Below are 15,117 nucleotides of genomic sequence, written 5' to 3'. Positions count from 1 at the left end.
TCTATAGTCTAGTCTATAGTCTAGTCTATAGTCTAGTCTATAGTCTAGTCTATAGTCTAGTCTATAGTCTAGTCTATAGTCTAGTCTATAGTCTAGTCTATAGTCTAGTCTATAGTCTAGTCTATAGTCTAGTCTATAGTCTAGTCTATAGTCTAGTCTAAGTCTAGTCTATAGTCTAGTCTATAGTCTAGTCTATAGTCTAGTCTATAGTCTAGTCTATAGTCTAGTCTATATAGTCTAGTCTAGTCTATAGTCTAGTCTATAGTCTAGTCATATCTAGTCTATAGTCTAGTCTATAGTCTAGTCTATAGTCTAGTCTATAGTCTAGTCTATAGTCTAGTCTATAGTCTAGTCTATAGTCTAGTCTATAGTCTAGTCTATAGTCTAGTCTATAGTCTAGTCTATAGTCTAGTCTATAGTCTAGTCTATAGTCTGTCTATAGTCTGGTCTATAGTCTAGTCTATAGTCTAGTCTATAGTCTAGTCTATAGTCTAGTCTATAGTCTAGTCTATAGTCTAGTCTATAGTCTAGTCTATAGTCTAGTCTATAGTCTAGTCTATAGTCTAGTCTATAGTCTAGTCTATAGTCTAGTCTATAGTCTAGTCTATAGTCTAGTCTATAGTCTAGTCTATAGTCTAGTCTATAGTCTAGTCTATAGTCTAGTCTATAGTCTGGTCTATAGTCTAGTCTATAGTCTAGCCTATAGTCTAGTCTATAGTCTAGTCTATAGTCTAGTCTATAGTCTAGTCTATAGTCTAGTCTATAGTCTAGTCTATAGTCTAGTCTATAGTCTAGTCTATAGTCTAGTCTATAGTCTAGTCTATAGTCTAGTCTATAGTCTAGTCTATAGTCTAGTCTATAGTCTAGTCTATAGTCTAGTCTATAGTCTAGTCTATAGTCTAGTCTATAGTCTAGTCTATAGTCTAGTCTATAGTCTAGTCTATAGTCTAGTCTATAGTCTAGTCTATAGTCTAGTCTATAGTCTAGTCTATAGTCTAGTCTATATTCTAGTCTATAATCTAGTCTATAGTCTAGTCTATAGTCTAGTCTATAGTCTAGTCTATATTCTAGTCTAGTCTATAGTCTAGTCTATAATCTAGTCTATAATCTAGTCTATAGTCTAGTCTATAGTCTAGTCTATAGTCTAGTCTATAGTCTAGTCTATAGTCTAGTCTATAGTCTAGTCTATAGTCTAGTCTATAATCTAGTCTATAGTCTAGTCTATAGTCTAGTCTATAGTCTAGTCTATAGTCTAGTCTATAGTCTAGTCTATAGTCTAGTCTATAGTCTAGTCTATAGTCTAGTCTATAGTCTAGTCTATAGTCTAGTCTATAGTCTAGTCTATAGTCTAGTCTATAGTCTAGTCTATATTCTAGTCTAGTCTATAGTCTAGTCTATATTCTAGTCTATAATCTAGTCTATAGTCTAGTCTATAGTCTAGTCTATAGTCTAGTCTATAGTCTAGTCTATATTCTAGTCTAGTCTATAGTCTAGTCTATATTCTAGTCTATAATCTAGTCTATAGTCTAGTCTATAGTCTAGTCTATAGTCTAGTCTATAGTCTAGTCTATAGTCTAGTCTATAGTCTAGTCTATAGTCTAGTCTATAGTCTAGTCTATAGTCTAGTCTATAGTCTAGTCTATAGTCTAGTCTATAGTCTAGTCTATAGTCTAGTCTATAGTCTAGTCTATAGTCTAGTCTATAGTCTAGTCTATAGTCTAGTCTATAGTCTAGTCTATAGTCTAGTCTATAGTCTAGTCTATAGTCTAGTCTATAGTCTAGTCTATAGTCTAGTCTATAGTCTAGTCTATAGTCTAGTCTATAGTCTAGTCTATAGTCTAGTCTATAGTCTAGTCTATAGTCTAGTCTATAGTCTAGTCTATAGTCTAGTCTATAGTCTATAGTCTAGTCTATAGTCTAGTCTATAGTATAGTCTATAGTCTAGTCTATAGTCTAGTCTATAGTCTAGTCTATAGTTTAGTCTATAGTCTAGTCTATAGTCTAGTCTATATCTAGTCTATAGTCTAGTCTATAGTCTAGTCTATAGTCTAGTCTATAGTCTTATAGTCTAGTCTATAGTGTAGTCTATACTAGTCTATAGTGTAGTCCATAGTCTAGTCTATAGTCTAGTCTATAGTCTAGTCTATTAGAAAGCAATTGGCATTTACTAAGTAGTTTAAAAACATTTTGATTAAGTTTCAAGTAATACTGTACGTTTTTGTACGTCAACGACCAAATTTTTTTTTCTGGAAATGCTAAATTTTATTCAAAACGTGTGAATGATTCCCATATCAAGTAGTTCCCATTCGAAATACTATATATCAAATATACAGCTCAAAAAGGGATTCAAAACCACAGTGAACTGGTGAATAATCATTAATTTTATTAACCACTTCCCTTTATTTATAAACACTGCCTTATCTACAACCTGCATTACCAATGAAATTTTTTATTTACTTTTTCTCCAGGTCACTGCATTATCTTATCAAATTGTATTGTAGACAATTAATTATATTTGAACCTCCTTAAGGTATGCAAAGGAATTTGTATTATTAAACTCACACAGTGTGGCCACGATATAAGAAATTTTTCAAATTTTGTTCGTTTTTAAGAAATTGTAATTTTAAATTATTTCTTTAAATTCCATTGAATTAAATAACTTTCAGCAAATTTAAAGGTTAAACAAAACATTTAAACAAAATTTAATCTTTCAGGTAAAAATTTACGTTTCTTAGCAATTGAATCATCTGGAAATTAATCCAACTGCATTGGGAGCTTATAAACTATTTCTTGGAATTAAGTCTCAGGTTATCCGTTTGAACAATTAAAATATCTTTAAAGATAATTAAATTGGAAAAGATAGGTTATTAATTCTTTTAAAGCTTACAGTTTGAATTAATAATTATATTTTATTTATAAACTACATTATTTTTACCATTTTTCTACTACCTATCCAACTGCAGATGTGTCGCCTTGGTTATATTTATACCAACTACGTTTACAAAATCAATATTGTCCGTTCAATTGAATTTTATACACTGTTAAAATTGCTAATTACTATTAAAAGCCGTTTAACACACTGATAACTAGTACTTTAATGGCTTCACAATGTTGATACATCCACATTTACCTTGAAATGTGAACACTGTTGAGTTGATTACAGTGTCTATTAAATTGCCTACATTTCATGAAGAAAATTTATCTTTATTTTAAATATGTATAAATAATTGCTGCCTCTTTTAGGTTAGTTGGTAGTGTTTTAGACTCCTACCGAGGACTCTAGTATAACATATAAAATTATTTCTTTATTCTGATGGTATTTGTGCAACAATTTTGTCCTTTACTGTAAATGTATTTGTGTAATTAAGTGAGAATATGAGACCAGTTAGTTAGCGGCCAAAAATACATATACAATATTGCACAAAATCTAAGCTACTTTCTGATATAAACTACAAAATACTAAGAGTTGCTTCAGTTTCGAACAGTTAATTTCGAATTGAATTAATTTTGGTTTTCTCATAACGTCCGTCAAATGAATAAAAAATTTAATGTTATCATAAAAATAGTTATCACACAATACTGTACAATCGATAACCACGTCTATTTGATTACATACTTACAAGTCAAAAAGCAATATCGACATTTCTTACCTGCAAAAGAAGAAAAAAGTGAAATAGAATATTTAGTTATATGTATGCATAAAATGGAATATTTTTATACAATTGCTGGAAATAAGAAGATTAAAAATTCTTTCTATTTAAATGTTTGAAATGTTATTTACAAAATACATAAGTAGTTAACAATACAAAGGAAACAATACAATCCATAATAATTCATGGTGTTCTGAGAATTTTAAATTCATATTTAGCTTTAACGGCGAAAAATGCTTAAGTGACAAAACATAAAACTTTACAGTAATGTTATAAGGGCCTATAGCACACGGTGGGGGAAGTTCGGAAATAAGAAAACATAACATGCAAAACACAACTTAGAACTGAACTAGAACTGAACCAGAACTAAACTAGAACTGAACTAGAACTGAACTAGAACTGAACTAGAACTGAACTAGAACTGAAGTAGAACTGAACTAGAACTGAACTAGAACTGAACTAGAACTGAACTAGAACTGAACTAGAACTGAACTAGAACTGAACTAGAACTGAACTAGAACTGAACTAGAACTGAACTAGAACTGAACTAGAACTGAACTAGAACTGAACTAGAACTGAACTAGAACTGAACTAGAACTGAACTAGAACTGAACTAGAACTGAACTAGAACTGGACTAGAACTGGACTAGAACTGAACTAGAACTGGACTAGAACTGAACTAGAACTGAACTAGAACTGAACTAGAACTGAACTAGAACTGAACTAGAACTGAACTAGAACTGAACTAGAACTGAACTAGAACTGAACTGAACTAGAACTGAACTAGAACTGAACTAGAACTGAACTAGAACTGAACTAGAACTGAACTAGAACTGAACTAGAACTGAACTAGAACTGAACTAGAACTGAACTAGAACTGAACTAGAACTGAACTGAACTAGAACTGAACTAGAACTGAACTAGAACTGAACTAGAACTGAACTAGAACTGAACTAGAACTGAACTAGAACTGAACTAGAACTGAACTAGAACTGAACTAGAACTGAACTAGAACTGAACTAGAACTGAACTAGAACTGAACAAGAACTGAACTAGAACTGAACTAGAACTGAACTAGAACTGAACTAGAACTGAACTAGAACTGAACTAGAACTGAACTAGAACTGAACTAGAACTGAACTAGAACTGAACTAGAACTGAACTAGAACTGAACTAGAACTGAACTAGAACTGAACTAGAACTGAACTAGAACTGAACTAGAACTGAACTAGAACTGAACTAGAACTGAACTAGAACTGAACTAGAACTGAACTAGAACTGAACTAGAACTGGACTAGAACTGAACTAGAACTGAACTACAACTGAACTAGAAGAACTGAACTAGAACTGAACTAGAACTGAACTAGAACTGAACTAGAACTGAACTAGAACTGAACTAGAACTGAACTAGAACTAACTAGAACTAAACTAGAACTAAACTAGAACTAAACTAGAACTAAACTAGAACTGAACTAGAACTGAACTTAACTAGAATTGAACCCAGCTTATTAAGTTCAAAGCTGCTTTTTCCATGTCAAAACTGTTTAATACTTTCGGTATTAGAGTGATCTTTTGTTATAAACGGCAAAACTAAAACTCATGATTTCACGAATACTTGATAAATTAAAATTTAGAGTAGGTAGGTAGGTTGATAGAAGGATGTATACTACATCAAATCCGAAGAAATACGCCTAGGCTACTACCGGGCCTGTTGTGCGCTCCTTATCATGAAAAATTAAAATTTAGAGTAGGTAGGTAGGTAGGTTGATAGGAGGATGTATACTACATCAAATCCGAAGAAATACGCCTAGGCTACTACCGGGCCTGTTGTGCGCTCCTTATCATGAAAAAATGAACTGAATGAATTATTTTTCAGTGTTCAGAAACTCAGTTTCCTAGTGTTAGTCAGGAATGTTATTTCCGGAATAACATCACTTCCAAGATACTTGGATCTAACTTTGACGAATGCCTGGCAGTGGCAAAGAAAGTGCTCCAGAGTTTCACTGTCCTCTCCACATGCTTTACATTCGTCTGAATCCGCACGTTCAATTTTGCATACATGTGCTCGTAATCCTGTGTGTTCACTCAGAATACGTACCATCATACTAACTTCAGACTTGCTCATTTTGAGGAGATTTTTCGTCTTGCTCTCATCAGGGTCACCGCATGGGATCTTCGTGGTTCTAACCACTATTTCATTATTCCAAGAGGCCTTATGGGATTCTCTCTCCTATATTTTTAGTTCAGCTTTTGTTGCGTCGAACGGTTTTGCGTTTCGCCCTTTCGTTACCGACTACTCCCGAGTGGGCTGGTACCCATATGATGTGAACCTTACCTCTGGGAGAGTATTCAATTAAAGCTTTCTTATAATCCAATACGGTCTTAGATTTAGTTCTACCTGATAACGCCTTAATTGCCTTCTGGATGTCGGTAAACATATTAAGCGCTGTGGGCGCCATATTTATTCCTACTGGTATTTGCTTTAATGTTCCGCTTGACCAAGACATTCTATCTGGGATCAGCATTTAAAAGTTTCCGACATATTCTGTGTCTAGTAAGCGATCATATGATTATGTATAGCCTTCGAATCAATTATACATTGATGACGTGTCCTATAACTGCTTTGGGCCAGTTCGCCTAAAGTAAAGAGCCGTTCGGCTGTAAGCGCCGCCTCATATCTTAAATATGTTTCAATGGGTGGAATATCTAGCAACGTTTCCAGAGTCTTAGTTGAAGTAGTACACATGGCACCACTTATACCCAAGCAGCATGTATGCTGAACTCTCTGTAGTAGTTTGATATTGCACTTTTTGTCTAAAGCTAGCTATTCGATTATTGAAGCATAAGCTAGAATTGGTCTAATTACAGTTTTATAAAGCCAATTTGTCATAGTAGGACTAAGACCGCACAGTTCTAGCCCAGCACCGATGTGCCTTGTTGATCCTATCCTCTATGTGTCTCCATTAATTTCCGGTCGAGGATTACACCTAAGTACTTAACTTTGTCTGTCACTGGTATCTTCTTGCCCAGGAAGCAAGGTTCAGTATACGTAGAAATTTTTGTCTTTCTTGTGAAAAGACAGATTTTTGCCTGGTTAACATTTAGACCTCTCGGTTGATCCCAGCACAAGGCCGTATTCAGAGCCTCCTCAGCTCTTCTACACAAGTAATTTGGATCATTTCCCTTTAAAAGTATTACGACATCGTCTGCATAGCAGACAGGTCTAAGTCCTTTCTGCTTTACTCTGCTAACCCAGAGTAAAGGTGACAAAATGCCACCCTATGGTATACCGCGAAATACCTTTTTCCTGATAAATATATCGTACATCTCGCTGCTTATCAATCTGTTCCTTAGCATGTGGTTGATCCAGTTACGGAGCACCCGGTCAACATAAAACTGGTCTGGGGATTGGATAAGAGTATCAGTGTGCACGTTATTGAAGGCGCCTTCGATGTCAATGCATACCGCCAGTGTATACAGTTTGCTATCAAAGGATGCACCTATGTAGTGGACAACTTCGTTTAAAGCGGTTTCCACCGATCGTCCCTTTACATAAGCATGCTGCTTAAATTTTATGTCTTTGTCGGGTATACTGCTTTTAACCATACTATCGACTATCCGTTCCAAGGTTTTAAGTGGGAAGGACGTAAGACTTATCGATCGATAAGACTTAGGTGTCGCTTAGCTAGGTTTCCCTGGTTTAGGTATAAATATTACCCTTGCATCCTGCCATTTAATGGGGTATATGTGAATTTCAAGCATGCAGTGAATATCTGAGACAGATTTACGGAAACCAGTTACAGATCAGAAAGGTATTAATATTTTCTATTAAAATTTGGTTTAATTTTTTAAATCGCATAATTTGTTTAATTTAAGAAGTATAAAATAACATAAACAGTTTAAAGCCAGCACATTGGCTTTAAAGAAGAAGTTTTTTAAATTATATCAGTCTTGTAGTAAATGAGTGATATGCAGTTAAATGGTTCAAAACCATTTGAATTCTTAAATGAGTTTTACGACAAAGTGAACTCAACTAGACAATACAAATGGAAAATGAATTTTAACCAGGACTATTCATAATGTGTACTTAAAATAAAAATGTAAAATCAGACTTTCAGTTGATTTTTTTTTCTATTTTGGACAACTGTTTGTTTAGTTGTTTTAAAGATATTTTTATTGTAATTTTTTCATAAATAAACAAATATACAAAATCTAAAGGACATACAGACGGTACAATATACATAAATACAAAACAAATAAATAGTAGAGAGTAGTATGTATTTGCACTTTTCCTTCTATTTCAATTCAGATTGCTTATTTGTTCTCTTAATATTACTGGTATCATCATTGCAATCATCCTGTTTTATGTTGAAAACTGCTCGAAAGGACATGAACTACTGCTACCGTCAGGATTTCAACGAAATAAAATGAAAAACTTAACAAGATATGAATTCTTCGAAATGAGTAGAAAAAAAAACGCAATAATGAAGTCAAACTTTTATGTTTGTTTGCCCGTCTTCATATTGAAAGTTATAAAGAACTGACTTCTTATTTCATTCCATTTGACAAACTGACTGTTGGCAGTTGTTGTTTTCTGTTGCTGTTAGTCCTGCATCAAACACAAACATTAAAGTTGGATGAAGAAAAAAACACTGAAAAATAATGGACATTTGAACAATTTGCTCTGGTATTCACAAGACATTTAATTTTATTTTTGTTTTTATAGTGGCTTATGATACCATTATGTTGTCGTAAAGAATAGTTAAACTAATCGGTATAATTTGAAAAACAATATATACATTAGTTAGTTGATGTGTAACAGTTTGTATAGAAAATCTAAATCAATCAAATGAGATTTTTTTCTCATAAGTTTAAATCAAAATTTTTATCACAATAATAAAAATTATTATGAAGTAGTTTGATTTTTCAAGTACTTTCTTCTGAGAATGATTAAACAAGTCTGAATTACTACATAATTTATATTATCAAAGTATCTTTTCCACAACAATTGGATTTTCGCTCTGGAACCGAGTCATAATCTGCCAATGATTGTCAACTGATCGACCACAGTCGAATTCTTACAACAACATAAAAGTGTCAACCGAAGTCGTTGTTTCGCATCATTTCAACTATAGTTCAGATCTCCATTCTGGATCATCCGTTATGATCTTAATTTTGAAGAAACTGAAAAGATAATATGGAACTCCACGTTCTCTCCGCGTACTTACGCTGGCGAAAGGGAAATACCGATTGATCGTAAAGTAAGAAAATAAAAAAGAGAGGTAATATCCAGCAGTTCGGCGGGACTACTACTTAGACATACCACTAGCCTCTAGGAAGTCAATCGTCAACCCAAAGATTACAAAGAGGCAAACAGAAAACGAGTCCAAAGAACTAACGAACTAACGAACGAACGAACGAAACGAACGAACGAACGAACGAACGAACGAACGAAGAACGAACGAACGAACGAACGAACGAACGAACGAACGAACGAACGAACGAACGACGAACGAACGAACGAACGAACGAACGAACGAACGAACGAACGAACGAACGAACGAACGAACGAACGAACGAACGAACGAACGAAGAACGAACGAACGAACGAACGAACAACGAACGAACGAACGAACGAAACGAACGAACGAACGAAAGAACGAACGAACGACGAACGAACGAACGAACGAACGAACGACGAACGAAACGAACGAACGAACGAACGAAAACGAACGAACGAAACGAACGAACGAACGAAACGAACGAACGAACGAAACGAACGAACGAACGAACGAACGAACGAACGAACGAACGAACGAAACGAACGAAACGAACGAACGAACGAAACGAACGAACGAACGAACGAACGAACGAAAGAACGAACGAACGAACGAACGAACGAACGAACGAACGAAGAACGAACGAACGAACGAACGAACGAACGAAAACGAACGAACGAACGAACGAACGAACGAACGAACGAAAAGAACGAACGAACGAACGAACGAACGAACGAACGAACGAACGAACGAACGAAAGAACGAACGAACGAAACGAAACGAACGAACGAACGAACGAACGAAGAACGAAACGAACGAACGAAAGAAAGAACGAACGAAACGAACGAACGAACGAACGAACGAACGAACGAACGAACGAACGAACGAACGAAACGAACGAAAGAACGAACGAACGAACGAACGAACGAACTAAAACGAACGAACGAAGAACGAACGAACGAACGAACGAACGAACGAACGAACGAAAGAACGAACGAACGAACGAACGAACGAACGAACGAACGAACGAAAAACGAACGAACGAACGAACGAAACGAACGAACGAACGAACGAACGAACGAACGAACGAACGAACGAACGAACGAACGAACGAACGAACGAACGAACGAAACGAACGAACGAAACGAACGAACGAACGAACGAACGAAACGAACGAACGAACGAACGAACGAACGAACGAACGAACGACGAACGAAAACGAACGAAGAACGAACGAACGAACGAAACGAACGAACGAACGAACGAACGAACGAACGAACGAAAAACGAACGAACGAACGAACGAACGAACGAACGAAACGAACGAACGAACGAACGAACGAACGAACGAACGAACGAACGAACGAAGAACGAACGAACGAAACGAACGAACGAACGAACGAACGAACGAACGAACGAACGAACGAAACGAACGAACGAACGAAAAACGAACGAACGAACGAACGAACGAACGAACGAACGAACGAACGAACGAACGAACGAACGAACGAACGAACGAACGAACGCAACGAACGAACGAACGACAACGAAACGAACGAACGAACGAACGAACGAACGAACGAACGAAACGAACGAAACGAACGAACGAACGAACGAACGAACGAAAACGAACGAAAAGAACGAACGAACGAACGAACGAACGAACGAACGAACGAACGAACGAACGAACGAACGAACGAACGAACAACGAACGAACGAACGAACGAACGAAAAACGAACGAACGAACGAACGAACGAACGAACGAACGAACGAACGAACGAAACGAACGAAAAGAACGAACGAACGAACGAAACGAACGAACGAACTAACGAACGAACGAAACGAACGAACGAACGAACGAAACGAACGAACGAACTAAACGAAAAACGAACGAACGAACGAACGAACAAACGAACGAACGAAAACGAACGAAGGAAACAACGAACGAAGAACTAACGAAACTAACGAACTAACGAACAACTAACGAACAAAACGAACTAACACGAACGAACGAACGAAAACGAACTAACTAACTAACGAACTAACTAACGAACGAACTAACGAAACTAACTAACGAACTAACGAACGAACTAACGAACTAACGAACTAACTAACTAACGAAAACTAACTAACTAACTAACTAACTAACGTAACGAACTAAACTAACTAACTAACTAACTAACTAACTAACTAACTAACTAACTAACTAAACTAACTAACTAACTAGCTAACTAACTAACTAACTAAACTAACTAACTAACTAAGCTAACTAAAACTAACTAACTAACTAACTAACTAAACTAATAACTAACTAACTAACTAACTAACTAACTAACTAACCTAACTAACTAACTAAAAATATCTTAGCTCAACACTCGTAGCCTTTGTCATGACGAACTGTTAACCCCTCTGGGCTCTGCGATACACTCAAAATCACTGACTCATGTCATAGGACCAGGGTAGGTAAAAAATATCGCTCGCTATTTTATTTATATCGCTCGTTTTAAAATTCAAAATCGCGAGTTTTATTTTTCAAACACGCGAGCACAATTTTAATTAGAGTTTTATGTGTTTTGTATTCGCTTCGTAAGCGATATTTACATGTTTTTGTTTTGTGGTAGTTCTGTTGTGGTAGTAAAAAGAACCAATAATATGGGAAATAATTATGTATGTGTGATTGTGTAGCCGTAGGTTTTATGACGGTCTGACAAAGCAAAAGTGGGAAAGTATAAGAAATATATTGTCTACCTTTTTATTTAAATGTGTATGTTTTTTATCTGTAGTTATGTATGTACATATGTATATTGATGGACATGCAAGTGATCTTTAAACATTTTTTTTATTTATTACTGCCGGTTTCTCTAAATGCGAAAGAACATTTTCTTTCTTACAAATATATTGAAAACAACAAATAAATTAAAAATTTTGTTTTTGTTTTCAATATATTTATAAGAAAGAAAATGTTGTTTCGCTATTGTGAAACAGGCAGTTAGATTATTGATTGTGAATCGAAAGGTTTGGAAAATTTTATTATTAAAATAATAAAACACGTGTTGAATGATGTATGTGTGTGTATGTATGTATGTATGTATGTATGTATGTATGTATGTATGTATGTATGTATTGTATGTATGTATGTATGTATGTATGTATGTATGTGTATGTATGTATGTATGTATGTATGTATGTATGTATGTATGATTGTATGTAGTATGTATGTATGTAATGTATGTATGTATGTATGTATGTACTTGTATGTATGTATGTATTATGTATGAATTGTATGTATGTATGTATGATATGTATGTATGTAGGTAGTATGTATGTATGTATGTATGTACTGATGTATGTATGTATCGTATGTATGTATGTATGTATGTATGTATGTATGTATTATGTATGTATGTTGTATGTAGTATGTAGGTATGTAGTATGTATGTATGTATGTATGTATGTATGTATGTATGTATGTATGTTATGATGTAATGTATGTATGTATGTATTGTAGTATCGTATGTAGTTCTTATGTATGATATTGTATGTAGTAGTATGTATGTATGTATGTATGTATGTATGTATGTATGTATGTATGTATGTATGTATGTATGTATGTATGTATGTATGTATGTATGTATGTATGTATGTATGTATGTATGTATGTATGTATGTATGTATGTATGTATGTATGTATGTATGTATGTATGTATGTATGTATGTATGTATGTATGTATGTATGTATGTATGTATGTATGTATGTATGTATGTATGTATGTATGTATGTATGTAGTATGTATGTATGTATGTATGTATGTATGTATGTATGTATGTATGTATGTATGTATGTATGTATGTATGTATGTATGTATGTATGTATGTATGTATGTATGTATGTATGTATGTATGTATGTATGTATGTATGTATGTATGTATGTATGTATGTATGTATGTATGTATGTATGTATGTATGTATGTATGTTGTATTTATGTATGTATGTATGTATATATGTATGTATGTATGTACGAAGTGTCTACTGCAGCAAATAATGTACCTACATATGTATTTGTGTACATAATTTTAATGGGAAACTTATTTGGTTATATCATATTTATATATAAATTGATTATGCCTTATAAATTTAAATTTATACCATTTACAAAATTATAAAACTCGCGAATAACTCGTTTTGACTCGAATCGCGAGCGAGTTCTATTTTACGCTCTTTAAATTTTCAACTCTTATCGCGAGTTTAAAAATTAAACTCGCGAGTCGAATAGATTTATTCGCCGGAAAATGAATTATTTAAATCGCTCGAATTAAACGCGAGCGAGCGAATTGAATTCGATCGCTATCGGTACCCTGCATAGGACTCAATCTGCACATAAGAACATACAATAGTCAAATATTGTTTTGATAGCGATTTCTCCGAATCCATACAGTCTATCCACATGAGATAGAACTGATCCTCTGTGGTTCATAATATAAGATTTAGAATGATGACGCTTGATCGTCGCTATAAGATTAAATCTTTCAATTAATGACTTTTGCAGAAGCTGTGATGACTTCCTCTAGTAGAACATAGGTTAAGCACTCTAAGCAGTAATTCAAACGAAGTTTAGTAAGTCGTCAACTCTTTCTCTTTACAGGTATAACAATGGAATAAAGATGATGGACCCAACTGTGATCCCAGTAATGTAAACACACAAACATTTATGACCAATAATGAACCAAATCGGTCAAATAATTTGAGAGAAAAGTTAATGGAGGTGTAAACACAATTTATCAGTTTCAAGGACAAATATGCACAATATAAGTACATATATGTATCTCTGTACTCAAAAACACTTTAAGTTCCACAATGTTAAGTGTTTAAATGTATTAGAGCTTTGAAACAATTTTTTATATTAATGGTCCTTTATAAGGCCTTCTACACAACCAAGGCCATTTTCAACTACAGGAAAGTGCTATTATTTCGTAACACTGTGTTATATTTTTTTACTTTTCCCAGATTCTTTCAAGCATAAAGTTTTTGTACTGCTTTGTTTAACAATTCACTATCTGTTGATTTCGCAAAAACATACTTATCGTTAGTTTACTGCTAGACTAGCTATAACTCAAAATTGGGATTTTTTGATCAGGGTACTAGAGAACCATTCTAAAGGTCGCTAAAACAAGCTTCTTTATATGGAAAATGTAAAAAATTATGGAGGATCTATAAAAAGAACGGAAATGTTGTACTCTTAAAGATAGAGAATGTTGGTGAAAACCCATTATGTAGAAACTACGAAAGGAATTAACGTATATTCTTGAGAGATTCACTTTCCTGGACGTATGTAGTTCTTTAGAAGTTTCTAATCAGTGTGTGTTCCAGCGAGATATTATAAATTATAGATATTGCTACTACTCGTACAATTCATAATTAATGAGCTATAAAATTGTAGATTAATAAATCTAATCTTTCTATCTTATATAAGGAAATAATTGCTATTTCTTAAATTGGGTGGAAGAATAAATTTGTTTAATTGGTGTTTTTAATTGGTTTAATAGCAATTTGTATTAAGAATCCTAAAAAATAAATTATACAAAATACTAATAATTTTTATCTGTTTTTATATATTTTCAAATGTACATATTTTTTTAATATCATTTAAAAACACCTGCATAAAATATTGTTGTTGTTGTTTTGCTTTTAATGTCTATTGCCAGGGAAACTGTCTCTATTTAGCGTTTTAATGAACAATTTTGTTTGTATAATATCAACTTATACAAAATGACTTAAAATTTATCAAGGATTTATAAAACGAAATTATTATACAAAATTTGTTTCGTAAACCTTTAATAAATAAGTAAATATATATGTATGTATCCAGCAAAAACTAGGTAATGGCTTTCAATTGAAATTACTTACCTAACAACATATTTTTCAATATCGTCTGGATTACATACATAGAAGTTGTCTAATAAGGCCTTACAAATAATGTGTTATATAAATACTTTATAATTAATTAGTCATCTTGCCAGTGAAGATATAAAAGCTGTAAACGTTTTTTCATGCGATTAACAATGACAACTTTTTCAAATTACTTGTAATCGTTTATGGTAATTACTTGCCTCCAATGATATCACCGTGTTAAGTAGGTAGGTAGGTTGATAAGAGGATGTATGTATATTACATCAAATCCGAAGAAAT

General features: G+C 33.8%; 1 long non-coding RNA gene across 3 annotated transcripts in view; it reads right to left on the bottom strand.

The window, feature by feature from the left end:
- The window catches only part of LOC119603039, a 153,768-nt gene that overhangs the window by 69,035 nt on the left and 69,616 nt on the right, over positions 1–15,117 (bottom strand). Inside the window, exon 4 of one of the 3 annotated variants that reach the window (XR_005231388.1) lies at positions 3,382–3,650. The exons of the other annotated variants lie outside the window; for them this stretch is intronic. This is a non-coding gene — a long non-coding RNA (uncharacterized LOC119603039). Of the gene's footprint in view, positions 1–3,381; positions 3,651–15,117 lie in introns of those variants that run through there. 3 annotated transcript variants of the gene reach the window in all.

This window comes from Lucilia sericata, unplaced genomic scaffold (assembly GCF_015586225.1).
Source record: "Lucilia sericata isolate MDLA Ls3-8-SP2 unplaced genomic scaffold, ASM1558622v1 Contig000271F_arrow, whole genome shotgun sequence".
Taxonomy (NCBI): domain Eukaryota; kingdom Metazoa; phylum Arthropoda; class Insecta; order Diptera; family Calliphoridae; genus Lucilia; species Lucilia sericata.
Note: the sequence above shows the minus strand (reverse complement) of the source record. Positions and strands in the feature narration are given on the sequence as shown.